The sequence below is a fragment of the Anopheles coluzzii genome, chromosome 2 (assembly GCF_943734685.1).
Source record: "Anopheles coluzzii chromosome 2, AcolN3, whole genome shotgun sequence".
NCBI lineage: Eukaryota > Metazoa > Arthropoda > Insecta > Diptera > Culicidae > Anopheles > Anopheles coluzzii.
This window is the reverse complement of record NC_064670.1, coordinates 14289921-14296361: the sequence shown is the minus strand read 5'-3', so window position 1 is coordinate 14296361 and position 6441 is coordinate 14289921.

The following is a 6441-nucleotide window of genomic DNA, read 5'->3' as shown; positions in this document are numbered from 1 at the left end:
ATCGATCGTGCCCGTTTTGGCTAGCGTTGCGGTGTTTGTGCCCACCCGGGACACTAACACGACAGACAACCGGCAGAACAAATTGATTGTCGAATTTGAGGCGTTCAACCCGGTAAGCGGTAGCGATCCACGGTGACAGTTAAATGATAGACAACAAGCCATTGTAAGTTAGTTCCGTAATGGTTGTGAGTGGAGTGGTGAGCAATGTTGCAAGCAATGACCCGAGGGTAGTCTCATCATCTTTAACACAAAATGCAAGGACACAGCCGGACGGGACGGACAGGACGGGCCAAAAAAGGTTAAGATACTTCCTGTACTTACTCTTTTTTTGGTGGTTCGCTTTCGCAGTACACAATTTAAGTGGGATCAAGTGAATAAATGAGCGAAAAGATCGATCGCATAGTGACAGATTAAACAGCGCTGGTGAGCCGTGGGAACTGGGCGCTTAATTTCCACTGTCCAAGCCGCCACGCCATCAAAACGCTAAATGTTAAAATACGCATGTCAAAAGTCACCCGGCAGCAAACGATCTCATTAGGCAGTATACAGCAGGCGCATCCCGGAGCAAGTACTTGCCGTGGCCGGGGGTTTTGTACTTTTACTTTCTCACAGGTGCTTTTCGATTGAGAGGACGCACACACACACACCTAGTCTGATTGAGCATTTTGTCTCCTCGGAGCGGGGAAGCTCTAGGCAATGGGCGATTAATCACGTTAGATAATGTTCGTTGACTCTCTCCCTCGGTTGCTTCTTTTTTGTTGTCGTACAGAATCGCTAATGAGGTGAAAAGTAAGATGCACCAAAGTTTACTGATTCAGATCTGGTGGCCGTGGCAGTGCGTAGTGGAGTGTGTGTGTGGGAATTAATTTGTTTAACGAGCGAGTAACGGGCAGTGAGGAATAAGATGAATCGTTGGATGCGGTTAAATTATGACAGAGGTTTTTTTAGCACCAGGAATATTATTTAAAATTAGATTTTGCTATTAATTGTTAGTTAAAAGGCCATTTAAACAAGGCTAGAAAGTTATACTTTAATAAATATTTAGTGTGGTGAAGTTGGAATACATTACTCTTTTCGGAGTGCTAGTAGTGATCATCCACAACCTACAATGTAACACACAAAGCAGAACCACCTACCGATCGTACACATAATCGATCATCCCTATCACTATCGAAGCGCCGTCAACTCTTTTATCGCGATCCGAAAGCACAATGCCAACACAAGAAGATGAACACCGGCGCGCAGATGTCGGAAAAGCATCTGCCAACGCGACAGCACGGTTGTGGGTTCGGGGGCCCAGGGCGGGTTGTGTAACCATTACCGGGCCACTGGAAGGGAAAAGCTGTGGGAAAAATTGATACTGTCTCCCCGGGCTCGGGTTTGGATATCACGTGGTGGTAGCAAGCTGTTCCCTTTCGTGCCGTACCGTCATCATGCTGAACCTTTCCTTCTGGTAAGTTTGTGGGCTGTCAAAAATGTTGTTGCCACTATCGCGTGATCGATCTTGAACCCGGCGTAGGTATGCGCGATTGCTCAACGAGTGGGATTTGGGGGTGGCAACGGACGGGTGCGGAGGAGGGGTGGATATATAATGGGGAGGGGCATTCCACGGGGGCAAAGATGAAACAGAGGTCTCTCCATTAGGTGATACGTGGTGGTCAAACATTGCACTTAACAGTGTTTCCCGTCAGATACGTAGGGGTTTCTCGCTGGATGTTGCGTTGAAGTCTTCCGTTCGATTTGCTCAATCGGGAATGTCGCTTCAGTCGATGCACGGCGGGAAATGGCAAATGTTTTAGCTTGATTGGGGAGGATATAGGTTCGTTCTTAATTATACGTTTCAGGGAATGATTTACTGTACGTGTTGGGTGAAAAATGAACCACAAGATCGCAGTCATCGTCTTCGGGATATCTCACATTAATAGACAAATGAACCCTTTCGTGGGATTGGCAGATGTTTACGGGAGGAAGGCATTAGTGAATATTGTATTTGATTGTTTCGCCCCATAACTGTGTAACAATTTTTGCTGCATGCTCCATGTAAAACAGATAAAAACTGAGTTATGTTACCTGTCCCATGTTTATGAAACGATGAAAGAAACTGCATTTTGGGTTTGTCTAATTACAAATTCCAGCATTGTTGCGACATTCAGCCAAGATAACGGGGGGAAGTATTTGTAAGCAAATTTTATGCACGGCAATTGGGAGACAGATACGGACAAAGAAAATGCCTCCTACCGGCCTCGGGGATGCCATCCCATAAACACTACAACTGGTCGTGTCATTTCCATTTCTAATGAAAATTACAATCAAAACTATACTGCGTTCCGCCTACCGTTGAAGTCGGCCGGAGATGCACAAAAACCAGGAACAAAGAAGCTATAGCTTTGTCAGTCACGTAGTCAGTTTGGCTGTTTTGAACAAACTTCCTCGCTCCCCGAAAACCATTCCGCTCTCTCGTTTGTACATGAGAAGATCGCGAACTCTTCACATTCCGTGGGGGTCAGTTTTTTCAGATAAAAATTCACAAAAGAAATGAAAAAAAAAATGAAGCCAAAAAGCCCACATTACGTGCATACTCACCACGGTCCTATAATTATCACATCGTCATTATTCAGGTCCTACAAAACGAGGAAAGAAGGCAAAAAAGGCATTCCACTACGATTCCTTTTACTTTTTGTGGTTTTACCCTACAAATCATCTCATAAAATGTAACGCATCTGTGTGTTTATAAAAGGGAGGCGAAAAAAAAGAATAACAAATAAATTTGAGAGCTTCAAACAACGTTGAACGGTGAAGGAAAGATGTTCCGAAAATTCCCAAAATTAAACGATGGTAACGGTCTCTTATCAAGATGGGGATTTGTTTATTTAGGGGCAGCGTGTGTTATCACGACCTCACTATCTTACACTATGGTGATGAGGTGTTAGAGTTCGCTACCGGTTTTTAGTATCTGAACAGCTGGGGGAAAAGGTTTAATAGGTGAAGGGAACATATTTGCTTGAAAAACGAAAGGCAATGGTGGAGTTAGTAAAAGTGAATCAAAATTTACATTACATAAGTAAAGAATTCAATGCTATGGATTTCTTTCTATGGCATCATATAATATTTGATGTAAAAGCCTATTAATTATTCGTATTTCAGTTGATTTAAACCATTTTTGCCATGAATTAATGTAGAACGAACGGCAAAAAAAAACTACTTTTTCCTTTCTCACGCAAATCTAAATAAACGCCTCCATGTGTAGTGATTTGTAGTAACAACAAGAAGAAAACAACAACAAAAAATGCCGACACTAGCAAAAAATAAATAAAATAACCTACGCGGCAGTCGGCCTCTCCAGCAAAACACATCGGGGCGTACGTGGCAATGGAACGCCCGCAAGCATATGCGTTCCCTCCCATAGATTTACTTCCACCCTTTCTAACCATCTCTCACACATACATACACACACACAGACACACAAACATACCTACAAGCTAAAGGTATGTTGCGCGATTCAGGGCGGTTTAGCCGAAACCACCCTCAGCGTGCAGCGAAATTAGCCCGTGGGATCCGAAAAAGTAACGCCTCGCCACCTCGCGCAGAAATCAACCGAACAAACCAAATTCGCAAATTACCCCGTGTGCGCGGTCGCGTTTTTCTTACGTTACGCAATCACTGGTACAATAACAACAATAAAAAAGGGCCTCACAAATAGCAAAGCAAAAGCCCTCGGTGGAGTAAACACAGTTTAAGGTTGATTTGAGTTTTGGGAATTGAATTTAGTTTAATCGTTTCGGGCGTTGTAATTGTGTGAGCGTCGTGCCCGATCTTACTAGATAACAGAACGATCTGATGTGTCAAACCCAAATCATGCTACTGGCCTTGATGCTGGACAGTCGCATAGAACACGACGGGGAAAACGAACACCTAAGACAGCTTGGAGAGATCTATTTTACTATTGCCTTGGCGTCTCCATGCCATCTTCAAGAGAGGTTCTTCCTTTAATTTAATATTACCTCTAGCGGAGCGAAAAACAAAACAATCACAAAATAGAAGGATCATTCTCAGAGCAATAGTAGAGGTAACTTAGGCTTCCTGACACCCCCAATTAGACTGGTAGCCCATTCGACCTTGCAACTCAAACCAGTGCCCTGGGGGTTCGGAACAGCACGGAGATCACACGCATTATAGCAAGCAACTTTCCCCCAACCCTGCGAACCGAAAGGAGGTTAAATTCTGTCGTGACCTTGGCAGGTTGGATGATTTTTAATTGCTACCCGATCGCGCTTGCTGTCGAAGTGAAGATTTACTCGATCTTCAGTCAGATCTGAGCCTGATGACGATCAGATACTTGCTTCCGTAGCGTGGCGAAGAGACGCACCTAGCAAGCTGCACGATCAATCGTTAGATCGGTGCGATTGTGCCGGAAAATCTTGCCCATCCTACGCCGCACGGTGCAGCGTGGTCACAAGAATTGGATGGTTTTTTGTTGTTGGTGTTTTCTGTTGTCGATGCCTCGTCTTAGCTGACCCTAAAAAGACGCGCGCTGATGCGTTTGTTTGAGCGCACAACAATATTGCGTTCCGAGTGGAGCAGGGGTGTGGGTGGGTGGGTAATTTGGTATTAACAATGCAAATTCTTCCCTACCTTCTTGGAAGCTCCGGCAAACATTAACGCTTTATTACTGCTGCTCGCCATGATTATACAGTGTGCGCGCGCTCAAGCTTGCGGTTCGGGCAGAGTTGGCAGAGGTTCTGAGCATCACGTGGGATCAGGGGCAGGGGGTCCCGATTGTAAGCCCCACTTATTATGATCCAACCGTGTGGCGCCCGGTGGTCAGTTGCAGCTTCATTCGAGCGTGTTGAAACCGTGTGGTTAAACGCATGGCGACATACTAGCACGGCCAGACAAAAAATTGCAGTCCAACGAAAAGAATGAAGCATCAATTTTTTTTGGTTGGTTTGCGATACTTTGCATCTCTTCTGCCCTTCCCCGCTGGTGGGTGCATTTTTTGTTTGCGATCGCATAATTCACCAAAACCGGGTGCTAATCATGCCATTCGACGCTCCCCCTCCGTGGGAACACTGGTGGTACGCGAAGAAAAGGTTAAGAGTTCTGCTGAAATCGGTCGGATTGACTTGACGTGCTAAATGAAGCGCAAAAAAGCAATGCCGCCGCATTAGCAGAGGTGGGCTCGAGAAATCGAGAAGATCTTAATTGGGTGGTTGGATTGGCGCTTCGTCAGGTTCGGTCAGGTTTGATATGCACCCGGCTGCCCATTATGTATATTTCTTCTTTTTTTCATTGCAGCATGTTTTAGACTGCAAAGATTTGTTTGTTTCTTGTCAAATAATGAGATCTTGTGTGAATTGTGTCAAACGATTTGTGAGGGAAAATCAATTTAATAATAACTGAGCGTAGGTTTAAGCTGATGCGTTCTGCAGTGATCTATTGCAGTGATAGCTATTTTAATCTCATAATTGTTATATTATGGTACAGTAAGCAAACAATGTAATTAATCGTCGCAATTTATGCTCCAAGTAGACTTATCAACTGCTCATTACACTTATTTAGGAATGAATCTACTAAAATCGATCTCATTTTACCCTTCTCGTATCCTCGAAAACAGTCTTCTTCAAATACAAGCAGCCCTTTGAATGCCATCACCCGATCGCCTACTGCCTTTTGCCTTTCGGCCGACGACAGCCGCATCATAATTCTATTCATCATCCCGCCCTACTGCCCTTCGCTAACCGCCGGGTGATGGTAATTACCGATGGATTAATGCCTTCACGTTGTAAACGCCAAGTCGTTGTCGCACACCCGCACAAGACCGCCTCAGCTCGGGACACCCATTCTCGATCCCGTTCTCGTTCTCTCCATCCGTTCGCGCATCCATCCGGCTTGTGCGGCTTGTGAAATGAGCGCCGAAGAGAACGCGCGATCACGCGCTGGTGCGCAACCTTCCCCGGGACTGGACCTTCAAATATGTGAGAGCGCACACGCAAGATCTAGTTCAACTACGACGGCTACTGCTGCTGCTGCTAATGAAATACTTGTAAAAAGTTCGAGCCATCAAAAAGTCGATTGTTCTCATCGGTGATCCTCCGCTTTTACGACCACTCTCCACTCACGCGCGTATATTATTGCCTCTGACCTCTGCACCGCTCAGGGGTCGGCAGGCGACATCGGTAGCATCATCCGGTCGGAGCGGAATCTGCACCAGCGTTGAACGGGACCTCACCGGGCTCGCACTTGTCACACGGCCTTTTCCGTGTTAATGGCTTAACGATCGTTAAATCGTTCACCGATCGGTCGGACAGAACCACACGCGATATCGTACGAACGGTCGCTTGATCTTCGGACGGCAAGGACGGCCCCGTTGGCAATGCGATCAAGATCAAGTCCCCCAAACGTTCGCGAAGCAAATGCAACGGAAACACAACAATCGAAACC